This window comes from Macrotis lagotis, chromosome X (genome assembly GCF_037893015.1).
Source record: "Macrotis lagotis isolate mMagLag1 chromosome X, bilby.v1.9.chrom.fasta, whole genome shotgun sequence".
NCBI classification, from domain to species: Eukaryota; Metazoa; Chordata; class Mammalia; order Peramelemorphia; family Peramelidae; genus Macrotis; species Macrotis lagotis.
Window position 1 is genome coordinate 502937731 of NC_133666.1, and position 27777 is coordinate 502965507.

The 27777-nt window shown below is 38.6% G+C and overlaps 1 protein-coding gene and 1 pseudogene across 1 annotated transcript in view; one reads left to right on the plus strand and one right to left on the minus strand.

Annotated features, from left to right (window-relative positions):
- Positions 1-227: 227 nt before the first annotated feature.
- LOC141499311 (centrosomal protein of 97 kDa-like) lies at positions 228-27684 on the minus strand (annotated as a pseudogene).
- Positions 15471-27777, plus strand: part of LOC141501181 (glyoxylate/hydroxypyruvate reductase B-like) — a 56696-nt gene continuing 44389 nt past the window's right edge. Inside the window, exon 1 of the mRNA XM_074204929.1 lies at positions 15471-15596. The gene's annotated coding sequence lies outside the window, so the exon portion shown is untranslated. The remainder of the gene's footprint in view (positions 15597-27777) is intronic.

Consider the following 27777-nt stretch of genomic DNA (forward strand, 5'->3'; position numbering starts at 1 on the left):
CAAAATAATAAGTTTAAACATGTCATGTGGGGCGGCTAGGTGGCGTAGTGGATAAAGCACCGGCCCTGGAGTCAGGAGTACCTGGGTTCAAATCCGGTCTCAGACACTTAATAATTACCTAGCTGTGTGGCCTTGGGCAAGCCACTTAACTCCCTTTGCCTTGCAAAAAGCCTAAAAAAAAACCCCATTCATTTGTAGTTATTGATTAGAAAATTACGGAATCATATTCACCTTTCTTTTTGTGAAATCATATAACCATCTAGGGCTTTGAGATTCAGGCACCAACTTACAACATATGGCTGATAATTAAATCCTGGAACAGATGGCACAGTCATTACACAAGGATTTTTCATTATTGATAATTGTTCCATCTTCAAAAGGGATGATAAGAAAGAAATCTGTAATAAAAAGATAGGTCTGTTGAGCCAAAAAGACTCAATGTCCAAACATTGGGTTTCAAGGTTTAGTTATCTTCAGTATTTATAAGTGTAACAATTTCTCCCTTTTTCTAAAAATATTCTTTTCCCCTCTCCCAAATTTGAACCAAAAGCAGTATGATCATATGTCTATTCTACTTTAGCAGGATCCTTGGAAAGTATGATCTTTACTCACTTTTCTTGTCAAAAAGAACAAATGAAGGTTTTTAAAAATACGTTTAAAAACCTAGAGATAAATAGTTTATTCCTTTTAATTTCTCTTATTCAGTTGGTCAAAGTTCCACAGATTAATAATATTATAAATGAAGGGGCAGTTGGAAGGCACCATGGCTAGAACACTGGCCCTGGAGCAGGAGTTCAAATTCATCCTCAGAATCTTGATACTTACTTAAGCTGTGTGATCTTGGGAAAGTTACTTAACCCCACTGCCTTGCAATAACCAGAAGATAGATAGATAGATAGATAGATAGATAGATAGATAGATAGATAGATAGATAGATAGATAGATGATAGATAAAATAAATGACCATGGAGAAACTCAGACCTGCTTTCTACAACCATTAATAGACTGTAAAAGGAATAGAAACTAAGCTTCAATAGTACACATTATTTCACATTTTGTGGTATCTTTCTAAGTTGTTTAAAATTTAACACAAATCTTATAACTATGCTTTCCCTCTTTTGGATCCCTTAATTATCATACTCCCATAAAATACCTTCAATTTCTTACCTCATTTAGATCACAGATTTCATTTTCTGCTAAAGAAAGGATAGTCAGTGAATGAGGTAGATAAACAGGTGCTGCTCTAAGTGAGGTTATGATGTTTCCATGTAGAAGCAAAGTCTTAAAAAACAAAAACAAAAGTAAGAGTTCATAGTAAGAGCAAAGACATTGAATACAAAGAAACTTAATTACTTTTTTCAATGCTAAAATATTATTTATGCAAATAATGTAATTCCCTTTATTATATGAGACATAACCTATGCTGTGGAATTTCAAATTCCTTTTGAATGATTTCCACTGTGCTCTTATTTAGAGTGACCTCTCCTTATCTTCATCTATCACAACCCAGGTCAAATGTCACCTTCCATATATTTTCTGATCTATCTTCTCATTCCTGAACTGTATAGTTTTCTCTAATCTCATATAGTTTTTGGTTGTTGTTTAGTCATTTTTTTAAATCATATCTGAGTCTTTGTGATCCCATTTGGAGTTTCCTTGGCAAAGAGACTAGACTGGCTGGCCAGTTTCTTCTGCAATCCCTTTTATAAATGAGGAAACTGAGGCAAAGCTAGCAAGTATCTGAGGCCAGATTTGAACTCGGGATGATGACACTTTTTATTCTAAAAGTTATTTTATTTTAGTCTTTCAACAATAATATGCAAAGATAGTTTTTAACATTCATCTTTTTTTTAAGCTTTTGAGATCCATATTTTTCTGTCTCCCTCTTCCATCCCCCTTCCCCATGACAAGTAATCTGATTTAAGTTATACATGTAAAATAATGTTTAATATATTTCCATATTAGTCATGTTGTGAAAAGAAAAATAAGAACTAAAAGGGTAAAATCATTATAAAAAAATAAAATAAGTGTTAAAAATGAACATATAGGGTGGCTAGGTGGCATAGTGGATAAAGCACTGGCCCTGGAGTCAGGAGTACCTGAGTTCAAATACGACCTCAGACACTTAATAATTATCTAGCTGTGTGGCCTTGGGCAAGCCACTTAAGCCTGTTTGCCTTGCAAAAACCTAAAAAAAAATGAACATAGTATGCTATGGTCTGCATTTAGACTCCATAGCTTTTTTTTCTAAATGTGTATGACATTTGCCAAAACAAATCTTTTAGAACTGTCCTTGATCACTGAACTGATGAGAGTTAGCGAGCTAAGTCCATCAGAGTTGATCATCATACATTTTTGCTGTTAATATGTACAATATTCAGCTGGTTCTGCTCACTTCATTCAACATCAGTTCAAGCAAGTCTTTTCAGATTTTTCTGAAGAGCAATAGTACTCCGTCACATTCATATACCATGACTTGTTCAGCCATTCTCCAATCAATGGGAATCCCCTCAATTTCCAATTCTTTGTCACTACAAAAAGAGCTGCTAAAAATATTTTTGTACATATGGGTCTTTTTTCCCTTTTTAAAAATTCTCTCTTTGGATCAATGAGAATGCATAGCTTTATTACCTTTTGGGCATAGTTCCAAACTGCTCTCCAGAATGGTTGTATCAGTTCACAATTCCACTAACAATGCATTAGTGCCCCTGTTTTCCCATATCCCCTCCAACCTTGATCATTTTCCTTTTTTGTCATATTAGCTAATCTGGTAGGTGTGAAGTGGTACCTCAGAGTTTTTTCATTTGTATTTCTCTAATCAGTAATGATTTAGAACATTTTTTTATATGACTAAAGGTAGCTTTAATTTCTTCATCTGAAAACTGCTTGTTCATATCCTTTGACCATTTATCAATTGGGGAATGACTTATATTCCTATAAATTTAAATCACTTCTCTATGTTGTTTAGAAATGAGTCCGAGTCCTTTATCAGAAACACTGTGAAAATTGTGTCCCAGTTTTCTGTGTTTCCTTTAATCATGATTGCATTGGTTTTATCTGTGCAAAACCTTTCTTTAATTTAATATAATCAAAGTTATTCAATTTACATTTTATAATGTTCTCTATCTCTTATTTGGTCATAAACTTCTCTCTTCTCCTCTCCATATAACTGACATAAACTATTCCTTGTTCTCCTACTTTGCTTATGGTATCACCTTTTATGTCTAAATCTTGTACTCATTTTGACATTATTTTGATAAAGGGAATGAAATGTGATTTTATGCCTAATTTTTGCCATACTATTTTTCAGTTTCCCCCAGCAGGTTTTGTCAATTAGTGAATTCTTATCCTAAAAACTAGAGTCCTTGGGTTTATCAGACAGTAGTTTACTAAACTCATTTCATTACCTAATCTATTGGTACCTAATCTATTCCACTGATCCACCACTCTTATTTCTTAGCCAATACCAGACAGTTTTTTTTATCAACATTTTATTTGTTTTCCAATTATATAAAATAGTAATATGTACCCATCATTTTTTGCAAGGCTCTGAATTCTACAATTTTTTCCCCCGTCCCCCCCGACAAAGGCTGTCTGACAGTCTCTACATTGTTTCATGCCATACATTGATGTAAATTGAATGTTATAAGAGTAAACCTAAGAATAAACATAAACCCCCTCCCCCCAAGAAGATGGGGAAACCTCAAGAACAGAGAGAGAGGAAAAAAATGTACTTCAGTCTGTGTTTAGATTCCAATGGCTCTGTCTCTGGGGTGAGTTGCTTTCCCTATTATAAATCCACCAGAGAAATTGCTTCAATATTTTTCCCTCACTTGCTCTTACTAGCTGTACCTCCACTCTAATTCTCCCCACTCTCATTTATTCTATTCTTTCTCTCCTTTCATCCTGACCCTGTCCAAAAGCATGTTGCATCTGAGTACCCTCTCCCTAGATCTTTCCTCTCTTCTACACCTATTTTCCCCTTTCCTCCCCCCCCCCCATTCCCCCTCATCCCATCCCTTTCCTCCCATCCTTCTCCAGGTCAAGATAGATTTCCTTACCCTATTGTGTATGTCATTTCCTCTCTGAGCCATTTCCGATGAGAATGAAGGCCCACTCATTCCCCCTTGCCCTCCCCACTCCCCTCCATTCAAAAAGCTTTTTTTTTACTCATATGAAATCTCTCAGCTTATTCTTCATCTCCTTTCCCTTCCTCCTAGTACTTTCCCCCATCACCCATTGACTCCATCCCTTTACCACATCATACCATTATATTCTGCTCCTTCCTATGTCTTGTCTATATATGCTCCTTCTAACAGCTCTTATAAATGAGAAAGTTCATAAGAGTTATCAGTATCTTCTTCCTGTGCAGGAAAACAATCAGTTCAACATCATCAAGTTCCTCATAGTTAATTCCTCTCTTCCACTCCCTCTATGGTTCACCAGCATCCTGTACTTGGAGATCAAACTTTGTTCAACTCTGGTCATCTCTTAGGAAAGTTTGAAAGTCCCCTATTTCATTGAAAATCCATCTTTTCCCCTTAAAGAGGATGTTCAGTTTTTCTGGGTAGTTGATTCTCGGTTGTAAACCAAGATCTTTTGCCTTCTGGAATATCATATTCCAATCCTTACAAGCCCTTAATGTAGATTCTGCCAGACCCTGTGTAATCCTGACTATGGAGCCTCAGTAATTGAATTGTATGTTTCTGGCAGCTTTTAGAATTTTCTCTTTGATTTGGGAGTTTTGGAATTTGGCTATAATATTCCTGGAAGTTTTTCTTTTGGGATCCCTTTCAGGGGGTGACCAGTGAATTCTCTCAATTTCTATTTTACCCTCAGCTTCTAGGATCTCAGGGCAATTTTGTTGTTTTATTTCTTGAAAACTGAAGTCTAGGCTCTTTTCCTGGTCATGGCTTTCAGATAGTCCAATAATTTTCAAATTATTTCTTCTGGATCTGTTTTCAAGGTTAGTTGTTTTTCCAATGAGATATTTCACATTTTCTTCTAATTTTTGGCTTTTTTGGGGAAGAGTTTTATTTCTTCCTGCTTTCTTGCAAAGTCATCAGTTCCTTTAGTTCCATTTTGCAGTTGAAGGAATTATTTTCTTCAGAGAGCTTTTTTTATCTCCTTTTCCAGCTGGCCAATTCTGCTTTTTAAGGCATTCTTCTCCTCATTTGCCTTTTGTTTTGCTTTTTTCCATTAGGCCTAAACTGGTTTTTAACATATTATTTTCTTCAGTATTTTTTTGCATTTTCTTTCACCAAGATTTTGATTTGGTTTTCATGATTTTTCTGCATCACTCTCATTTCTCCTCCCAATTTTTCATCCACCTCCCTTAATTGCTTTTCAAAGTCTTTTTGGAGCTCATTCACAGTCTGAGTCCATTTTCTATTTCTCTTGGAGGTTTTGGATACATAAGTTAAGATTTTGTCATCATATGAGTATGTGTTTTGATCTTCCATAGGACTGAAGTAATTTTCTATGGTCAGATCCTTCTTTTTCTGTTGTTTACTCATTTCCTCAGCCCAAGACTAATTTACAGCTCTTCCAAGGCTTTAGGGTTGTTTTTTTGGGGGGGACACCCCACTGGGACCTTTATTCCTCCAAGGTCTTATGCTCTCTAGTCATTGCTTTGATATGTAGATGATCACAGCACTATCCTCTGCCCTGAGGCTATAAGGAGGGATCTAGCTATCTTAGTATGGAAGCCCAAACTGCAACCTGGGTCTGAATGTAGGCAAACAGCAGGGTCCTACCCCAGGGAAAGCAGTGAAATCTCTGCAGATTTCCCTTACAGTCTCTGGGTGTGCAGGCTGCTTTCTTTAGATTCTTGCTGCAGATTCTGCGGCCTGTGCTCTTCACTCTACACTCACCCAGGTGCAGCAGAGTTCTCTCATTGCCCCTTCAAGCTGTTATGGGTGATCTCTGGGCTGGGCTGCACCACGGCTTTTTTTCCAACCCCCAGTCCTGATGAAGCACACCTTTCCCACAGAACTTCTAAGTTATCTTAGACTGGGAAAATGTATCATTCAGTCTTTTCTGTGGGTTCTGCCCCTCTAAATTTTTGCTACAGCCATCCTTTGTTTTTTGGGGGTTTGGGGGCTCAGAGTTGTCAGGAATTCTGCCTTTACGCCACCATCTTGGTTCCACCCATACCAGACAGTTTTAATGACTGCCATTTTATAATATGGATCTGGTAGAGAAAAGCCACCTTTCTTTGAATTTTTTTCATTAATTCCCTTGACATAAGATGAGACTTCTTAACTTCAGGCCAAGAACTCTATCCATTTTATCACCTAGCAGCCCCATATAGCTGTTCAGTTTGTTACATTTCTCTTTATTTTTTATGCTGTTAGTTCTCCCTTTGCAAACAATCTAGTATTACTGGAAAATTAACCAGTTTCACATTTGTATTCCCCCCCAGTAAAATTTAAATGAGGGCATTTTTATAAGCATTTTCAGAGCCTAACTTAGTGCCTTAAACTTTAGTATGCTTAAAATAAATGTTTGTTGAGTGTAAAAATGAATAAAAAGAACATTTACATTTATTATGTATTACAGTTATTTTAATAACTAGATAAGATCCATGAGGACATACATATATACATACCTTATCTTACATACATCTGAATCTCCCCCAACACAATGTAAACAACTAAACAATCAAATATTATCACATTTGAACATTTAAAATCTTTTTAGAACAACTATTGAGAAAAATGTATTCCTGTTAACAGTAGTTGAATAATAGAATTACCTTTTGCCTTCAAGGTCTAGAGTCCACCTACTGCTCCTGATGTCAAAAGGGAAAATAAGAGGAAAAATAGCTATGCAAAATTCGAATCATGATTACCAATTATCATTTGGTTTTTCTTAATAATATTTCCTTCTCTCTCATCAAAGTATTGCATAGCATATTTATACAATCTAATTTCAAGAACTTGAGAAAACTAGAGACATCCAAGATATAAGATGGCCAAATTTTGGAAATATAGTTTGAAGTCTACTTAAAACACACACACACACACACACACACACACACACACACACACACACACACACACTTCTCAAGCCACACAGACAAACTCTAATAACCTAGGAAAACAATTATATATATATATATATATATATATATATATATATATATATATATAGACATATGAATAATAGGTCATAAGGCTCATATCTAAGGATGTCAGTTTTCTATCCTGCTTCACTTTTAGACATTGACATCAATCAACAACAGACTTGGCTTTTCTCAGCAGGAGTGATCATAGACAATTTAAAAGGACTTGGTTTGGAGAATGACATATCCAGAGAAAGATCTATTGATCTGAATGCAGATCAAAGTATTCACTTAAAAATTTTTTTTTTCTTTCTTGTGGTTTTTCCCTTGTGTTCTGATTCTTCTTTTGTAACATGACTAATAAAGAAATTTGTGTAATATGATTGCATATGTATAGCCTAATTCAGATTACTTGCTATCCAAGGGTGGGGGGAAGGAGGATTGGGAGGGAGAAAACTTTACAAAATTGAATTTTAGAAATTATCTTTGCATATAATTGGGAAAATAAATAATTTTTTAAAATGAAACTGATATCGACAAACAGTTATGAATGGCAAAACAAAAAAAATCATAGTTCAACTTTGAAGGAACTCTTAAAGATCTTAGAACAGTATTGGTCATTAGGGATACATTTTTTTTTAGGTTTTTTGCAAGGCAAATGGGGTTAAGTGGCTTGCCCAAGGCCACACAGCTAGGTAATTATTAAGTGTCTAAGACCAGATTTGAACCCAGGTACTCCTGACTCCAAGGCCGGTGCTTTATCCACTATGCCACCTAGCCGCCCCAGGGATACATTTTCTAATGGTAGAGGACTAATTTATGATAATCAGATAATTTATAATATATCTTAGAACATCAAATCTCAAAAGAACCTTCAGGTCAAAAAAAGTACATATACCTTTAGGGATATCAATTTAGAAAGATCACCTATTTGAGAAATGTTATTGGCTGACAAATCAAGATATTACAGAGTTGTACAGTTACTAATTTGGTCTGTAGCCTATGAAAAGAGAAATTTGAGTCACTTTAGTTCAACTGTGAATGACAAAAAAATAAATATACCATAAACCCAATTCCTTCATTATCTCCCTTAAAGTTTCATTTTATGGTGTTGTACCTTTATTTTTTTTAATTGGAAATTGGAAGGAAAAGTGAAGATTGAGCAAAAGGAATTGAAAGATTCAGGAAATTATAGATCTTTCTCCATGACTTTACAAAAACAATGGATTACCACTTCTCATCTGATATAATGAAAAGAGTCATTGGACTTTAAGTATGAAATTTAGTTTCAAGTTTGACTCTCATTTAACTAGCTATATAACTAAGTGAATTTATTTAATCTCATTTATTTATTTATGTTTGTTTGTTTATTTCTTTCTTTAACCTCAATCTCAGTTTGATCATCTGATAAACAAGGATAGTTATATTTACTATTTTTTCCATAAGATATTTTGTAAAGAAAATAAAATATAAAATATAAATCAAATATATATAAATGTGGGCTATTACTTATTGACAGTTTACTAAATTAGCTCCCATTTAAAGCCTCTCTACTTGAGAATAGACACTTTGAAAATCTTCAAAATGTTTGAATCATTGTATCTGTTTTAAACTTGTTTTTGGCGTATTTCAGGTTAGACTGTATACATTCAAAGAAAAATAAAATGCATTATTATTTTTCACTGGATTTGAAGTGAAATGCTAAATGATTCCATTAGTTTTTCATTCAGAAGCTCTATTTTATATTAAAACACAAAATATTTTACCTTAAGATTATTTCCTGCCAAATTGAGCCATTCCAAGTAAACTAGCTCTTTTAGCCCCTCCACACAACCAATGCTATTATGAGGCAAATTCAGCACTAGGAGCTGAGGCAGTTTAGCCACACCTGTCATCCGAACTAACTGGTTATTAGCTACAGATAACTGAAATAATCAAAGAAAAATGTTATTTTCAATGGCAAAATACAGAGATCTCGCAATTTAAAAGAAGGATTGTTGTGGCTTGCTTCCTTGGGGCCCTCAGCAGTGACCTCCCTCCAGGAGGGGAGCTGAGAATAAGGAGTCAAGCCACTACTGCCTTATGCCTCCAGCTCAATTTTATTATTGCTTAGCTATTACATATATACTGTTAGGTCTTCCAGGGTAGAACAAAGAATAATGAGGTAATGGTTAGGGGGTGCAAGCGATGTGTGGGTACAGCTTCTTGCATTACAGGATAGGAGGGTACGTTAGGGAGGAGATGATAAGGCACAGCTGTGTCTAGTGCCCTTGGACAGTGGGACGGAATGTCCAGCTCCCAAGGACTCTGGCTCCCAAGGACTCCGGCTCACCTTATCTCTCAGGGCAGTGTGCCAGCTCCTGAGACTGTCCAGGTGGCGGTTTACTTGGAGATGATTTGTGTCATGGCTGTTAGAATAGCCTGTGTACCCACATCTCCTTCCTGTTTTTCATTTAGGACCTGGAGGGCCTGGATAGTCATGGCAGAGCCGATGAGGGCTTTTGCAGCTCTGTGCCAGTTAATCAAAGAACAGAGGAGGAGTAATAGACAAATAAGAATGAGAACCCCAAGAACAATTTTGGTTGGGGAAGTCCAGCTAAAAAAATCATGCAAGAGCATGTCTATGGATTCACTATCTAGTCGTGGTTGGATGACCGTGTCATTGAGGTCCAGGACCTTATATGTCATGTTGGCAAGCAGGGATTGCAAGTGGGAGTCCCACTGGGAGGAAAGCTGCCTATTGAGGAGAGTTTGAGCATGGGAAAGGTTTTTTACAAGGAATGGCGTCACACAAAAGGAGGTATATCTTGCATCACACATGGTCCTAATTTGCTGTTCTACAAAAGAGATTCGTTCATTAGTGAGGGCTAGCTGTTGGTTTAGGTTAAGGATAGCTCCTCTCAGGAGATTATTAACCTCATTTTGCTGGTGAAAGATTCTAGCCATTTGTCTGGCCATGTGCTCTATATCCTCTGGCCATGGGGTGGTGGCAAGGGTGGTGGCTATAGAGGTGGCTGCAGAGGCTATAAATGTAATAAGGGATGCTATGAGCAGGGCAAGTAGGCCAATGGCTCAGGATTCCCTGTGATAGATTGTAACTTGCTGAGTCCACCCATCAGTGGTCACAGGTATCCATAGATACCTGGTGTACGGACCAGGACATGTATGTCAGCATCAGGCAGGGTGCAGGAGGTAAGACAGCAAGAATAATTACTGGAGCAGTTCAGGATATCAGAGTGGTCAGGGGTCAGATTGGTAGCTACCCAGAAAAATGGGGGTGTGAGACAGGCCTGACTGTGTAAAAATACTGATTTTTTTCTGGCTGTATTGTAGGCTCAACCAGTGCTAGCTTGGACCGCCTAGGGTCTGTTTTTCCCCAAGTTCCATTATACCAGACAAGCCCTCTCATGAAAAAAAGAGGTCTAATGTCTGTGCAGGCTGAAGGGCCGCACAGAGGGACCTGAGACAGGGCAGTGTATTTTTTATATGGGGGGGTCTACATCTCAATGGGGGTGCCCCAACCTCATCTAAAGCAGAATAGATACTGAGCCGGGAACCGATAAGGAATGCATAGGGGCCTCTGCATGGGGCCCAGGGGATCTGTGGAGACCAGAACTGGGGTGGGGGGGAATGTCCAACGTTAGGAAGAAAAGGTCAGGGAGGGGAGTGTGGAATTTGGGGTGGTCTAGTATTCTCAGGTCCATAGTACAGTGTTCTAAAATCCTTGGGCCAGCACACACTAGTACCATTATATCCCCATAGACTTCCAGCTGGGAATCTTATGTCAGAAGAGTCAAAAGCAAAAAGGTCCCCTTGAAATGAGCGGTTTAGTGGGACCCAGTATGGGTGTGCAAAGGACCATTTAAAGGTGAAACCAACAGAACTGGAAACGTTAAGAGTCTTGGGAAACGGTGTGGCTGCTTGTTCTTCCAGTGAGAGTGTGGGGAGACCCACAGTTCCACTACTGGCAAAGAGCGGAGTTGATGAAGAGACAAGTGTCCTCTGGGTTTAAAGTCCATTGCTCTTTTTGCCAAGGTGAGGAGCTCGTCCTGGAGCACTATGGAAGGTTGGGGAAATTGCCTCCTCCCCCTCCCTCTGCATCTTGGGTCTCGTCTACTGTTGTTCAGCGACATTCTCTGCATCTCTTTGGTGAGGGCTGCAACGTGGGGCATCATCTCGAGAGGCAGGTTGGGGCAGTGCAGTCTGTGGGAAAAACACAAGCAAACCCTCTCCCTTGTGTTAGAATAGGGTCAGGTCTCCCTTGTGTTAGAAATAGGATCCTTCCAGTGAACCATGGGCAAAGGTGTGGCCAGGAAAAGGGGCCCCCAGTGTTTAAAGGCGGGGGCGGGGACCCTTCAGAATCAAAAGTCAGGAAGTTCATAGTAAAGAGGGCCCCATGCAAGGCAATTTTCGGGCCACGCCAGTTGTGGGCATCACTGTCTTTTTGTTTTAGGAGAGTATTCTTTTACATGCCATGAGTCCGTTCAACAATTGCCTGGCCTTGTGGGTTGTGAAGGATTCCCGTGACATGTTTAATTCTCCACTGGGAACAAAATGCGGCAAAGGGGGAAGAGGTAAAGCAAGGGCCATTATCTGTTTTTATAGTGTGAGGGGACCCCTAGGGTGCAGAAGGTGGACATCAAAGCAGTGACAACTGCTCTGGAAGTTTCAGAAGTCATGGCTTCAGCAAAAAAGAAAGTGAGAAAAAGTGTCAATACAAGTAAATATGTATTTGTGCTGGCCAAAAGGTGCAAAATGAGTGACATCAGCCTGCCACAAAGAGTTGGGTCTGAGCCCGTGAGGGTTGACTCCTGTCCTAGTGAGTGGGCCGAGGGGTAAAAAGGGTGCACACTCACTGCACTGTCCAGAGAGGTGTTTGCATGCCTCAATGGTTAGATCAGGGTAAAGACGGTGAAGGGATCCCGGGGATAAATGGAACCTGGGGTGGAGCTCCTTTGCCTGTTGCAGAGGGTCAGAGGGGGTAGTTAACAAGATAAGATTGTCCATGAGACTGTTGCCTGCAGACAAGGGGCCTGGCAGCCCGGTATGTGAGCGGATGTGGGAGAGGAACCACGGTGCTGCTCTGCTGTGTAGAAGTGACTGGCAGGAATGCATCAGAGCGGAGATGAGGTCGGCCTCTTCTGGGAGCAGGGATGCAAAGGGGGAGCCTAGAAAGCGTCTGCACAGCATAAGCACTGTCACTGAAAATGTTGATGGGATCGGAGAGGAAGCAGGCAAGGACCAAGGCCCTGCAGTTCTCCCCGTTGCACAGACTGGGTGTGAGGGCTCTTATGAGTGAACAAAACAGTGCCATTTTTGTAGATAACATAGCCCAGGTGCTTTCTGTTTGCATCTGTAAAGGCTACATAAGCCTGTGCAATGGGTCGAGAGGAGGAAAATGAGAAGGGGAGAGTACTGATGGGGAGTGCTGAAATCCCCTTGAGGAGAGGGGAGGGCGGGTCATGGTTACCAACAGACCCCGTAAAGCCCAGGAGTGTCAAGGCGAGATCAGGGGAGTCAGAAAAGCAGTGAGGGATATGGTGAAGGGGTATGGGGAGGACAAGTTCGTCAGGGTCGGTTCCGAAATGAACTTTGGCAGCCTTCCGACCCTTTAGGGTGAGATGAGCCAAGGACAACTCCAGTGAGGCTATACGGGGAAGAGAGGACTGTGATAGGTGTACCCAAAGCAGGGGTGCACTCTGCCAGAGGAGGGCAACGTGTGCAAAGACAATCAGGGAGAAGGGTTTGTGAGGGTCTCTTCGGGAGAGGGTAGCTAGGCGTAAAGCCGAGTTAACTTTGTCAGTGGCTGCCACGGCCTCTCTGGTCAGCACACGGGGGCTAGAGGGATCAGGGGAGCCTCTAGGCCAGTTGAAGAGAGGCTTCAAAGCTTTAGTGGAGACAGGCAGGGGGGTGAAGCCAGTGAATGTTCCCACAGATCTCCTGGAGGGAAGTAAGAGTGAGGGTCTTTGTATTGGTAATGACTGGCCAGCCTAAGAGGGCCAGGGAAGAATGCACCTGGAGCCCAGGTAGGTAAATGGGGGGTGCCTCTGAATCTTATCCGGAGCTATTTGCAGGCCAAAATTAGAAAGGCTCTCTATAACCCAGGCCTCTATCATCTTAAGGGTGGCCTGAGAGGGGGTGGGACAATAATATATCGTCCATGTAGTGGATGCAGGTTAGATGTGGGTAGGTCCAGATGGGTTTGAGGGCTGCAGCAACCCAAGGCAGACAAAGGGTGGGGCTATTTGCCATGCCCTGAGGCTAAACCACCCAATGAAAGCGGTCATTGGGAGATTCATAGTTCTTAGCGAGAACGGAAAAAGCAGGAAAAAAGCAAAGCGGGGGGGGGGGGGGCATCCTGAGGATGCAGGGGAATGCTGTAAAAGCAGTCTTTAATGTCTATTACAAAAATGGGTTGGTTTGGGGTATAGCCGATGGGTGAGGGAGACCTGGCTGTAATGGGCCCATGGGGACCAGCCGGCTGTTGGGTCCCTGGAGGTCATATAAGAGATGGTATTTTCCTTGTGTCTTTTTTTGGGGGAATAACACAAATCGGGGAGTTCCAGGGACTGGTGGAATGAACAATGTGTCCCAAGGAAAGCTGCTCCGAGACAAGAGAGTGGAGAGCAGTCAATTTAATAGTAGGTAAAAGCCACTGATCCGTCCATAAGGGGGTCTCATCCTTCCATTGCATTGGGGTAGGCGGGGGGGGGCAAGGAGGGAAGGATGGCAGGGGCGGAGCAGTGGCCTCTAGAATTGGGGGTGACCAGTAGAGACATCAGTGGATATGTGGAGACCCATCTGTTTCTGGAGGTCCCTTCCCCAAAGGACATGGGGGGCACCGGTACCAGGAGGGGTCGGATGGATCCTGAATGACCTTCCCAGTCCTCCCATCGGAGGTCTCGGGATAGCATCCGAGTGGATGTTTCCCCACAGACCCCCATGGTGGTGGGTCCTTTTTCAGTGGGCCATTCACTGGGGGCCTGATCGGCAGGGATAACAGTGGTGTCAGCTCCTGTGTCAATGACCCCAGTCCAGACTGACCCGGGCAATTTTAGGGACAGTCTGGGCTGCCCAAGTTGAATGGGTGCTGTCCAGAGGATGTCGTTCCCTCTTAGGCGCGGGGCTGAGGGTTGCCCCACATCCCGTTTCCCAAGGGGGAAGGAGGAGGGAGAGCGAGATCCAAACGACAGTCTTTAGCCCAATGAAAGCCTTTCTTACATTTGGGGCAGGGTGTCCTTGGCTTCCTTGCCTGTGAGGGCTGGGGCCCATGGCTGGGGGCAGTACCAGGGAATTGGTGCTGCCGATTAGCACATTCTCATGCTAGGTGGCCTGTCCCCTCACATGTATAACATTTCCTGTCTTGGTTCCCTGTCTGTGCACTCTGAACTGGTATCTGCAAGGTCTCTAGGGCTCGGGCTAGGGTGGAGGCTTGATGGGTCATAGACCCCACATCCCGGCAGGCTAAAACCCAATCTTCGATGTGAGTGGATTTAGAAAGATCGATCAGCCTCCGGCATTCCTGGGAGCAGCTTTCCTTAATGAGTTCTTTAGCAAGGGCATGGGCTGCTCCTGGGTGAGTGACTTTAAATTCAACAGCCTCTTGGACCGGAGCAACGAAATCAGAAAAGGGCTCTGTAGGTCTTTGGATGAGTTTGCGCAAGGGCTCTTTAGAGGGGCCTGATCGTGGTGTGTGACACCAAGCCTGTAGTGCACAGAGCCTGACCTGATCAAAGTACTCTGGGGGGGCCCTGGGACTGGATGTTCCTAGTACTAAAGGTCCCTTCCCCTGCCAGCGTGTTAAAGGTTAGCTGGACACCAGTGCGACTATTGCGCTCAGCCTGTTGTTCACATTCATCATAAAAGGCTGCCTTCCACATGAGAAAGTCCCCAGGGGTTAAAAGGGTCCACATGAGTTATTTATAGTCCCCTGTGCAATTAAGATCAATGCTCCAAGTGTCTAACATGCTTTGCAAGTAGGAGCTATTAAGGCCTTCCTCCCTGGCGACCTTCCTCATCCTTTCCGGGACCTTAGCATCTGTGGGATACCACCTTAAGGGTCTTTGTGGGGTAGGGTTAACGTTAACTGGGAAAGCCTGAGCGAAAGGTTCTGACTTGGGGGAAAATGCACCCCAGCAGGGATCTCTCATCTGGCAGGCCTCTGTGAAGTCATTAGTAGGTGCTGAGGGGGCAGGGGAAGCATCTGGATGTTTCAGGCCCCAGGAGTTATCATCAATGGGCTTGTCAGGGATTTTACCGTGTGTCCAGGGTGGCTCTGGGGGAGAGTGTTGGGGGAGTTGGATCCAGTCATCTCCCCAAGGCAACTCAGAGCAGAGACAAGGAGGCTTTGGGGGGCGGAGTTTGTCTGGCGGAGGATCCGGGGAGGGCTTAGGAGGAGGGGGGCAAGTAGATTTCTCATCAGTTTGAGTGCCCTCATCACAGACCTCAGTGAGGTGGCACGGGCTCTCTGCTCTGGCCTTTTCTACATCCAAAGCTGCCTTGAGGCTTTTCCTCTCTCCCTGAAAGGCAGGTATGTATTGCAGTGACAATAGGACAGAAGGGCAGCGGGGGAGAAAAGTCACCACAGACCTCAGCTCTGCGGGCAAGTGTCAAAACGCCTCCAAACATCAGGATCCAGGATGTGACCAGCTTTAATCCAGGGGGCCAAAGCCAAAACCGCCTGGAGTGTTATCTTACATTCTTTTTCAGTGCATTTCAGGCGACGGGAACTTAGGAGTTGTTTAAGAACCCGTCCTTGCGTATCTTGGGAAGAAGGGGGAAGATTCCCCATTAGGATAAGGGACTACAGGGGGCTCTAATAGCCGTGGGGCCGCTGGGGCGGGGGGCCGTCGAGAGACAGGCCCGAATGGGGCACTTACCTTGGCCAGCAAGGAGGGGTGCGAGTCTGAAGAGCTCTTCAGAGGGGGATCCCGGGTTTTCGGCACCATTTGTTGTGGCTTGCTTCCTTGGGGCCCTCAGCAGCGACCTCCCTCCAGGAGGGGAGCTGAGAATAAGGATCAAGCCACTACTGCCTTATGCCTCCAGCTCAATTTTATTATTGCTTAGCTATTACATATATACTGTTAGGTCTTCCGGGGTAGAACAAAGAATAATGAGGTAATGGTTAGGGGGTGCAAGCGATGTGTGGGTACAGCTTCTTGCATTACAGGATAGGAGGGTACGTTAGGGAGGAGATGATAAGGCACAGCTGTGTCTAGTGCCCTTGGACAGTGGGACGGAATGTCCAGCTCCCAAGGACTCTGGCTCCCAAGGACTCCGGTGCACCTTCTCTCTCAGGGCAGCAAGCCAGCTCCTGAGACTGTCCAGGTGGTGCTTTACTTGGAGATGATTTGTATCATGGCTGTTAGAATAGCCTGTGTACCCACAAAGGATTATATCAAGAATCACTTAAAAATTATGCAGTATCTTTAATATAAAATATACAAAATGGTCATACCAGCATACATTCTCATGTCACATTCCCTTACACTCGGTCCATTTTCCCATATATTTTTGTACATGAATTTTAATTTTACATAGTCATATGTAACTCAGGTCCTCCTGACTCCAGGGTTGGTGCTTTATTTACTGTACCAACTAGCTGCCCCCTTAAAAGGCAGATAGGTGCATTTCATCACTGGACTGACAAGACCAAGATTGTTACTAACAATTATTTGGAGTTCAAATGATAAGAATTTTCTTTTTGTTCAGATTATTATACTTGTGGTCATTGTGTACATTGCTGTTTTTGTTCTGTTTACTTCACTTTGTATAATTTTAAACAATTTGTTCCAATATTTCTCTGAATTCCTCCTATTCATTCATCATAAAGGTATATATATAGATCATATAGGGAGGAATCAATTATTTTTATTGCTATATAGAACTCTCAAGAAAGGAAACATTTTATGCCAATGCAGGTCAGCAACTCTGGAAACTATGGCTTAGCAAGTCTAGAGCACTGATCGTTTGGGACCTGTGTGGTGACATAGCCAGAATATTTCAGAAGTGATACTAGGACCCAGGTTTTCCTTTCTTCAAGTCTGTCTACAATATATTCATTTACCACAGCTTTGTAATGGGGTTTTTTGGTCATTTTTAAACGAATGAATATCCATTTTGTTTCAATTTTTACTACCATAAAAGGTTACTCTGAATATTTTGTTACATATAGGTAGGGCTGTGCAGGAATTACCCCTACTAATTTATGGGAGTTGCCTGTTAAATTTTCAGTGTGAGTATTTACATTTTGGAAAAGAGCAAATGCTATAATCCAGGAGTTGATTATTTGTTATTTATTTAAAGAAAATTAAGAGAAAATGTTAAAAATGCAGATTAAACTTAAAAGTGTACTGTATACATTTCTTTTTTTCGAGAAGGCAGCAGTTAAACATTTACTAGTACACTTCTGCATACAGGAGTTTTCTTTTTTGTTATTGGCTTCATTAACATGTATGGCTAGATGTGAGACCTGGTTCAAAGGATATGAAGTTTTATGATTTTTTTTTTCCAAACTGTTTTCCAGAATGATCAGTGCAACTCATAGGTCCAATGGCAATGTATTAGTGTGCCTATATTCCCATCAAACATTAATATTTCCATTTTTATTCATCTTTGCAACTATTTTCAGGATACAAGATAAAAAGTTCATACTTTGTTTTGCATTTCTTTTATTATTAATGATTTTGATTCATCTTTCATAGGGTTGTTAATAGTTTACAAATATTCTTTTGAGAACTTCTCATTTCTTCAACAATCTGACACTTGGGAAATGTCCCTTAGTCTAATATATTTATGTCAATTTTCTATATAACTTGATTATTAAAATATTTAATGAAAGATGTTCTCATTACAAAGATTTTCTCATATTTTGTTCAAAGTTAAAATTTTTCAGCCTAGTGTAATAAGAATATTTTATTTCACCTTTTATAATCAATTTTATGAACCCTGACTTGATAAAGCATTATCAAATAATCAAAGTTGCAAAATGTCTCCTTACTTTTTTTTTTTAGTTTATTTTTTGTTTTATATTTAGGTCAAGTAACCATTTGAAATTCACTTACTTCAAATAATGCTTGCCTTAAAGCAGTTAATTTCAGTCTAAGTTCTAGAAACTATCTTTCAATCTTCTAGCAGTAGGAAATACAATTGAATTGACTAAATCCTTGGATGTTATTATAATGCTTATTTTCTATTTCTTAGCAAAAAAGGAAAGACACAATAGTCACAAGGCCAGAATAACTTTATAACTCAATCACAGAGGCAGAACCACAATAACTTTGATCACAGAGGAGTAATTTATTTCTCATTATAAGAGAAAATCATTTGAGATTTTAGAACAAATATTTCACATCAGTGACTTCTACTTTAGCAATAAAAATGTAGTACAAACATTATCATGTATTATAATAAACTGATTTTACCCTTGGACTTCTAAAACTAACAATTTACAGCTTTGTGTATATTTTTAAAAATAAACTACTAAACAATAATTTCCCAGAGTTTCACACATTACCTGCAATAATCTTCTGAACTTTTCAAGGTTTTACAATTTGATCATTTGATTTTTTTTTTTAGATTTTTCAAGGCAATGGGGTAAGTGGCTTGGCCAAGGCCACATGGCTAGGTAATTATTAAGTGTCTGAGGTCAGATTTGAACCTAGGTACTCCTGACTCCAAGGTCGGCGCTCTATTCACTGTGCCATCTAGCCGCCCCTGATAATTTGATTTTTAACAAGAACTAAAATAAGGATATCAGCTTTACAAGGCAAATTTTGATCCAATTTCTGTAATCTTTGACCTTGGAGAAAAGAGAAGAGGAAAGTATTGTAAAGAAGAAATAAAATAAATACAAAAGATTTTACAAGGAGATTGGACTGGGGTTAGAATTGAAAAGAAAAAGGAAAAACAGTAAAGATGTGAAATATCAATTAATTGGTCATAAATATTTTAGGTAAATTTTCTATCTTTGATATAAGATTTTTAAAAAAATAAAATGTTCCAATTGTGTCAACACTAATTTTGTATAGCAGACAAAATTATTAAGTAGGAAAAAAAGAGCAATAAGACAATCTGAGATCTAGTTCTAGCTCTTCCATTAACTCTAGGTTTCAGTTTTCATATCTGTAAAAGAAGAGGATTGGATTAAATCAGAAGTTCTCAACCTAGGGTATGTGAACTTTAAAAAAAATTCTGATCATTATATTTCAATGTAATTGACTTTCTTTGTAATTATATATTTTTTATTTTTATGAATTTAAAAACATGATTTGGAGAAGGGTTCCCCAAAGGCTTTACCAATTTATATAAAAGGGTTTGCTTCCCACCAATGTTCAAAAAACCTATGAATTTGATGATTTCTGAGATTCTTCTCTAGCTTTAAAGTTCTATTATATAATATATGCTATTTTATTTTATTTTTTAGTTTTTGCAAGGCAATGGGGTTAAGTGGCTTGCCCAAGGCCACACAGAATATATGCTATTTTAAAATATTGTTTGTGGATTTGCAAAATAAGTATGCAAGGAAAAACTACTATCAGGATTATCTTGGTGGTTGAACAGTTCCTCCAAGTCCTATATTGTGCTGTGAGGCCTCTGTCACTGTGGCATTGGTCACTGTGTGTTCTTGAAGTTTAGACCTGGTATCTGCTTTATGAGGAAGGGGAATTCCAAGGGTAATCCTTATACCAATAAGCCAGTCACTTGGTTATAAATTCTTTGACCATGGCAATCTATGATATTTCATCATACAGAGTTTTACCATACTCTGGAAGTTGGAAAAGAAGTAAATCAACTGCCAAAGTGAGGAGCACAAGGGAGCTCAGTTAAACATAATGACATTGCCTCTCTATTGACATGTAGAGGGATATAGCATACAAGATCAATATTGGTTGAGAACATAAGCTAATTTATAAAGTCTTATGGAGAAGGACAGTGGAAAATTATGAGCAGTATCACTCAAAACAATAGCAAGTAGCCAATCCCAGTCTCTCAATGTAGACATGAAGAAAATGAGTCCTAATGAAGTGAATGCCATCTCATTCACATCATTCACTGAATGGTAGACATGGGGCTGGAACCCAGGTTCCTGACTCCATATTTGGATCCTAGGGCAGGAATTTCACCTCCTTGTTCCTAGAAGCTAATCCTTCCTTAATTCAACCCAAGATTTTTTTAGGATGCCAAGGTACATTGATTCCTAATGATTTGCAATCTACCAAAATCAAGATTTTTAAGACTAACTTCTGCCTAACCCATAGTTCATATATTTTTGAACTTGGATCTCTTCTCATTGCATTGATAAGAGTTTTAAAGTATTGCAAATTTGCTTTTCTTCATAATAGTTATTTTTATATAAATTGCACTAATTATCCTGTTCTCTTCATTTTTCATGAGTTCATGTGGGTTTTTTCCTTTTTCTCTGAAACTCTCTATTTCATATTTTCTTGTGGTGTACTATATTCATATACCATAATTTGTTGAGCCATTCACTAAGGGAAGGAAGGAGCCCCCTTAATTTCCAGGTCCCTGTAACCACAAAAAAAGAAAATTATAAAGATTTTTGTATACATATTTAAGTTTGATTATGTGAATATATTACTTATAGGACACTTGAATTCACTTTATATGACACATGCTTGAATATATGCACCTAATATATATGTACAAGTTAATTTAAAATTATGAATAATAAGGAAAATCATTACCTGAAAGATCCACTGTTTCATGACTGAAAATAGCTCCCTTTATAATGAATTGGTCTTGGAAGCACTTACTATTAGCAGACAAAACAAAATTAGGAGTTCTGTATTTTTCTCCATCTATCAGAGGTTCAGGACTGGGAAGTCTTTGCTGATTCATTTGTTTTACCATCTTTGAACAATATTTTGAAGAAGATGTCATTGCAAGGTTTTTGATGTCAGTCTGTTAAAAGTTAATTTAACATGATAAATTATCTCTATAATAATTCTTTTTTTTAGTAATCTGCTAATCAAGATTAAAATTTTCATTATTCTGGACTTGGTAAACCACAATAAATGTCAATATTTCCATACAGATAACAAAAAGAAGAAAATAAAAACAGATTCATAAAATATAACATATTTTTATGACTTTTTTGTAAGTATATATTAAATTCAGTATGTTACTTCCTAAGGTTGTCTTGCTTGACTATTTTCTCCAATGCTACACTCTATTCTCTTTTGTATCATTTAAAATACTTCATTTCTTTTCTATTTTTTTCCGCTTTGTAATCACTAGCCCCTCTCATTAACAATTCCTCTTCCCCCTCAAAAAAGCCCTCACTTGATAAAAACTTAGCACATGTTGGCCATATCCCAAGATATATCTTATTATATACTTCTAGTCTATTATCTTTTTGTGAGGTAAGAGATAAGTTAGGGGAGACAGAATGTATCATCCCTGATCCTCTGACTTACACACCTTTTAAAGTTCTGTTCCTGACTCTGGACTTTTCTACAATGGTCCAACAACCCTCTAACCCTTGAAGATTCTTTCAACCCCTGTGCCCTTTCCTCCAAATGTCAAGTGCCTATCCAGAACATCCATCTGAGGAAATGACCAGTCAGGTTTATATGGTCATTGCTCCCCCAACTCTGCTCCTAATTCTCTGGACTTGTCCATCATTCTTCTATCTAGTTACTTTCTCTCCTTGTTGTCCCTTACTATCCCCCCACCTTTTCAGTTATCTTTTGTAAATTTCCTATTAGAATTCTTCCTCCCCCTTCCATTCCTCAACTTTCAATTATCTTTTATGTTCCCTCCCATTATAATTCTTACTTTTCATCCCAACTCTACAGATATTGTCTGTTTCCTTCTATTAGAATTCTTCCTCACCCAACCTTTCAGTTATCCTTTGTTTCCTCCTATTAGGATTCTTCCCCTCTTCACAACCCACAACTTTTCAGTTATCTTTTATCTTTCCACCTATTAGAATTTCCCCCTTCCCAATTCTCAACTTATTTATCTTTTATTTCCTCCTATTAGAATTTTTCCTCCCCCAACTTTAAAGTTGATCTTTTATGTTTCCTATTAGAATTATTCCTGCCCTTCTCATCCCCAACTTTTCAGTTTTCTTTTGTTTCCTTCTATAACAAGTCTTCTTCCCTTTCCTAACCCCCAACTTTTCTTCTATTAGACTTCTCATCAAACTTTCCAGGTATTTTTCCCCTCCTTTTAGAATTCTTCCTCATCCAAACATTCAGTTATCTTTTATGTTTCCTACTCTTAGAATTCTTCCTCTCCTTCCCACTCTCTCAACTTCTGTTATCTTTTATGTTTCCACCTATTAGAATTCTTCCTCCCCTTCCCAACTCCCAAGTTTTCAGTTATCTTGTTTCCTCCTATTGGAATTCTTCCTCCCCAAACATTTTAGTTATTTTTTAAGTTTCCTCCAAGTAGAATTCCTCCTTTTCTTCCCATCATCTGAACATTTCAGTTATTTTTTGTTGCCTCCTATTCTAATTCTTCCACCCCAAACTTTTCAGTTATTTTTTCTGTTTCCTATTATAATTCTTCCTCCCTTTGATATCCTGCCAACTTTTCAGTTAACTTTTGTTGCCTCCTATTCTAATTCTTCCTGCCCCAACTTTTCATTTATCTTTTATGCTTCCTATTCGTTTTTTCCTCCCCTTTTATCCCCCAACTTATCTTTTTACGTTCCCTCCTATTAGAATTCTTCTTACCCTTCCCAACCAACAACTTTTCAGTTATCTTTTGTTTGCTTCTATAAGAATTCTTCCTTCCCAAATTATTAGTCATCTCTTTAGAATTATTAAGTCATCTTTTGCAATTATCCAAAATTATCATTTTTTATAATTCTTTCTCCTCAGCACTCAAATTGTTCAGCTTTCGTTTCCTCCTATTAGAATTCTTCCTCACCTTTTCAGTAATTTTTTGTTTCCAACTAGAATTCTTTCTAGACTTTGTATCACCCAACTTTTCAGTTATCTTTTGTTTCCTCATATTAGAATTCTTCACCCCTTTCCCAATCATCAACTTTTCACTTATCTTTGGTTTCCAACTAGAATTCTTCCCTCCTCAACTTTTCAGTTTTCTTTTATGTTTCATTAGAATTCTTCCTTCCCTTCCCAACAACCAACTTTTCAGTTATCTTTTGTTTCCTATTAGAATTTTCCACTCCAACTTTTCAGTTATCTTATATGTTTTGTTCTATTAGAATTCTTCCTCCCTTTCCCAAACTCCAACTTTCCAGTTATCTTTTGTTATCTCCTTTTAGAATTCTTCCTCTCCCAACTTTTCAGTTATCTCTGTTTCCTATTAGAATTCTTCCTCTTCTTCCCATCCCCTAAACTTTTCCATAATCTTTTATTTCCTCCTATTAGAATTCTTCCCCCTCCAAATTTTCAGGGGTTTTTTTGGTTTCCTATTTGAATTCTTCCTCCCCATCCTATCCCCCAACTGTTCAGTTATCTTTCCCCCACCTATTTGAATTCGTTCACACCAACTTTCCACTTATTTTTTTCTACCTTTTAAAATTATTCTCATCCAAGTACTGTTATCTTTTATATTTTCTATTAGAATTTTTTCCCTTTCCCAACACCAACTTTTCAGTTCTTTTGTTTCTACCTAATAGAATTGTACCTCCCCTTCCCAACCAACTTTTCAGTTACCTTTTGTTTCCTTTTAGAATTCTTTGTTGTCCAATTTTTAATTTATCTTTATTTACATTTTTATTATTTATACTTCTATATTTATAGTTTTATTTATATTATGTTTACATATTTATATTTAATATATAAATATGTGTTTATATGTTTATTTATAACATAAATTTATGTTCCTTACTAGAATTCTTCCTCCCCTTCCCAACCACCAACTTTTTTAGTTCTTTTGTTTCCTCCTATTAAATTTCTACCTCCCTTCAGTTATCCTTCCTCTCCTTCCCAACTACCAACTTCTCAGTTATCTTTTGTTTCCTTCTAGAATTATTTCTCCCCCTCCCCCTACTTCTCAGATATCTTTTATGTTTCTTATTAGAATTCTTCCTCCCCTTCCCACTCACCAAATTTTCAGGTATTTTTTTTCCTATTTGAAATCCCTGTCTGCCAATTTTTCAGTTATCTTTTATGTTTCCTATTAGAATTTTTCCTCCCATTCACATCCCCACAACTTTTCAGGGATTTTTTTGTGCTTCCTCCTTTTAGAATTCTTCCTCCCCATCCCAATACCAACTTTTCAGTTATCTTTTTTTGTTTCCTTTTAGAATTCCTCCTCCCATTCACATCCCCACAACTTATCAATCATTTTTTGTTTCCTCCTATTAGATCCACCCCAGTCACCAACTTTTCAATTATCTTTTGCTCCTTCCTATTAGAATTCTTCTCTGCAACTTTTCAGTTATCTTTTGTTTCCTTTTAGAATTTTTCCTCTTTCCCATCCCCTCAACTTTTCAATAATCTTTTGTTTCCTCTTATCAGAATTCTTCCTTGCCCAAATTTTGAGTTATCTTTTGTTTCTTATTTGAATTCTTCATCCCCATCCCATCCCCCCAACTTTTCAGTTATCTTTTGTTTCCTCCTATTTGGATTCTTCCTCACCCAACTTTCTAGTTGTTTTCTTCCACCTTTTAGAATTTTTCCTCATTCAAGTATTCAGTTATCTTTCATGTCTCTTAACTATTAGAATTCTTCCTTCCCAACACCCAACTTTTCAGTTATCTTTTGTTTCCTTCTATAAGAATTCTTCCTACCCAAACTTTTCAATTATCCTTTATGTTCTCTATTAGAATTCTTTCTCTGCTTTCCAACCCCCCAAATTTTCAGTTATCTTTTGTTTCTTCCTATTAGAAGTCTTCTTCTCCTTTCCAACCACCAACTTTTCAGTGATCTTGTTTCCTTTTAGCATTCTTCATCCCCCAATTTTTCAGTTATCTTTTATGTTTCCTCCCATCATAATTCTTCCTCACTCAACTTTACGGTTATTTTTTCTACCTTTTAGAATTATTCTTCACAATTTGGATCAATGTACAACATGGAAACAAAGTAAAGACTGACAAATTGCTTTCTATGGCGGGGTGGGGGTGGAGGAAAGTAAGATGGGGGGGAATTGTAAAACTCAAAATAAATAGAATTATTCTTCATCCAAGTATTCAGTTATCTTTTATGTTGCCTACTATTAGAATTCTTCCTCTCCTTCCCATCCTCCTAACTTTTCAGTTATCTATGTTTCCTCTTATTGGAATTCTTCCTTCCCTTCCCAATATCCAACTTTTCAATTATCTTTTATTTCTACCTGTTAGAATTCTTCCTCCCCTTCCCAACCACCAACTTTTCAGTTTTCTTCTATATTTCCTCCTATTAGAATTCTTCCTTCCCAAACTTTTCAGTTATCCTTTATTTCCTTTTAGAATTCTTCCTCTCCTTTCCAACCACCAACTTTTCAGTTATCTTTTATGTTTCTTACTAGAATTCTTCCTAGCCTTCCCATGCCCCAATTTTTTAGTTATCTTTTATATTTCCTTCTATTAGAATTATTTCTCCCTTTCCCAATCCTCCACTTTTCAGTAATCTTTTGTTTCCTATTAGATTTCTACCTCTCTAACTTTTCAGTTATCTTTGTTGCTATTAAAATTCTTCCTCTCCTTCCCAACCACCAACTTTTCAGTTACCTTCTGTTTCCTTTTAGAATTCTTCATCCCGGAAACTATTCAGTTATCTTTTTTTGTTTCCTCAAATTGGAAGTCTTCCTCACCCAACTTTCCAGTTATTTTTTTCACCTTTTAGAATTCTTCTGGAGGTAGCTATGTGGTGCAGTGGATAGAGCACCTGCCTTGCAATCAGGAGGACCTGAGTTCAAATCCACCCTCAGACACTTAATAATTATCTAGCTGTGACTAAAAATTAGAATTCTTCCTCATTCAAGTATTATCTTTTATGTTTACTCTTGTTAGAATTCTTCCTCCCCTTCCCAACTACCAATTTTAGTTATTTTTTGTTTCCTCCTAATAGAATTCTAACTCCTGAAGCTTTTCAATTATCCTTTGTTTCCTCCTATTAGAATTCTTCCTCTCCTTTCCATTCCCTCAACTTTTCAGGTATCTTTTGTTTCCTCCTATCCTATTCTTCCTCCCCAAATTTTTCAGTTTTTTTCTGTTTCCTATTAGAATTCTGTCTCCCTTTTCCAACCCCCAACTTTTCAATTATCTTTTGTTTCTTCCTATTAGACTTCTTCCTCTTCAACTTTTCAGTAATCTTTTGTTTCCTTCTATTACAATTCTTTCTTCCTCCTGCAAATTTTTAGTTATCTTTTTTTTCCTATTGGAATTCTTCCTCTCCATCCCATCCCCCCAGCTGCTCAGTTATCTTTTTCCTCCCACTTTTCTTTCACACCCAGCTTTCCATTTAATTTTCTCCACCTTTTAGAATTATTCCTCATTCAAGTATTCAGTTATCTTTTGTTTCCTCCTATTAGAATTCTTCCTCTCCTTCCCAACCACCAACTTTTCAGTTATCTTTTGCTTTCTTTTAATTCTTCATCCCCCAACTTTTCAGTCTATGTAGCCTAGTAAAGTTCTTCCTCTCCTTCCCATCCTCTCAACTTTTCAGGTATCTTTTGTTTCTTCCTATTCTAATTCTTCCTCCCCAAATTTTCATTTATTTTTTCTGTTTCCTATTAGAATTCTGTCTCCCTTTCCCAACCCCAACTTTCCAGTTATCTTTTATTATCTCCTTTTAAAATTCTTCCTCTCCACCTTTTGTTATTTTTGTTTCCTATTAGAAATCTTCCCCTCTTTCCCATCCCTCAGCTTTTCAATAATCTTTTGTTTGTTCCTTTCACACCCAACTTTGCATTTATTTTTTCCACATTTTAGAATTATTCCTCATCCAAATATTCAGTTATCTTTTGTTTTCTACTATTAGAATTCTTCCTCTCATCACATCCTCCCAACTTTTCACTTATCTTTTACGTTTCATCTTACTAAAATTCTTACTCTTTCCAATACCCAAGTTTTTAGTTACCTTTTGTTTCTACTTAATAGAATTCTTCTTCTTCCCCTTCCCAACCACCAACTTTTCTGTTATCTTTTATGTTTTCTCCTATGAGAATTCTTCTTCCACTTTCCAAAGATCAACTTTTCAGTTACCTTTTGTTTCCTTTTAGAATTCTCCCTCCAACTTTTCAGTTATTTGAGGTTTCTTCCCCCAATTTTTCCATTATCTTTTATGTTTCTCACTATAATTTTCCCTAGCCTTCTCATCCCCCAACTTTTCAGTTATCTTTTATGTTTCCTTCTATTCGAATTCTTTCTTCCTTTCCCAAGCCCCAACTTTTCAGTTATGCTTTGTTTCCTCCTGTTAGAACTCTTCCTCTCCAATTTTCAGTTATTTTTTGTTTCCTATTAGAATTCTTTTTGCCCCTTCCCACCCCACTAACTTCTCAGTTATCTTTGGTTTCCACCTATTATAATTCTTCCTCACCCAACTTTCCAATTATTTTTTTTCTCCTTTTAGAATTCTTTGTCATCCAAATTTTTAGTTATCTTTTGTTTCCCTACTATTAGAATTTTACTTTCCCTTCCCAATCACCAACTTTTCAGTTACCTTTTGTATCCTTTCAGAATTCTTTGTCCTCCAACTTTTCAGTTATCTTTTATGTTTCTTAACTGTAATTCTTCCTAGCCATCTCATCCCCATAATTCTATTAGAATTCTTTCTCCCAGAAGCAGCTAG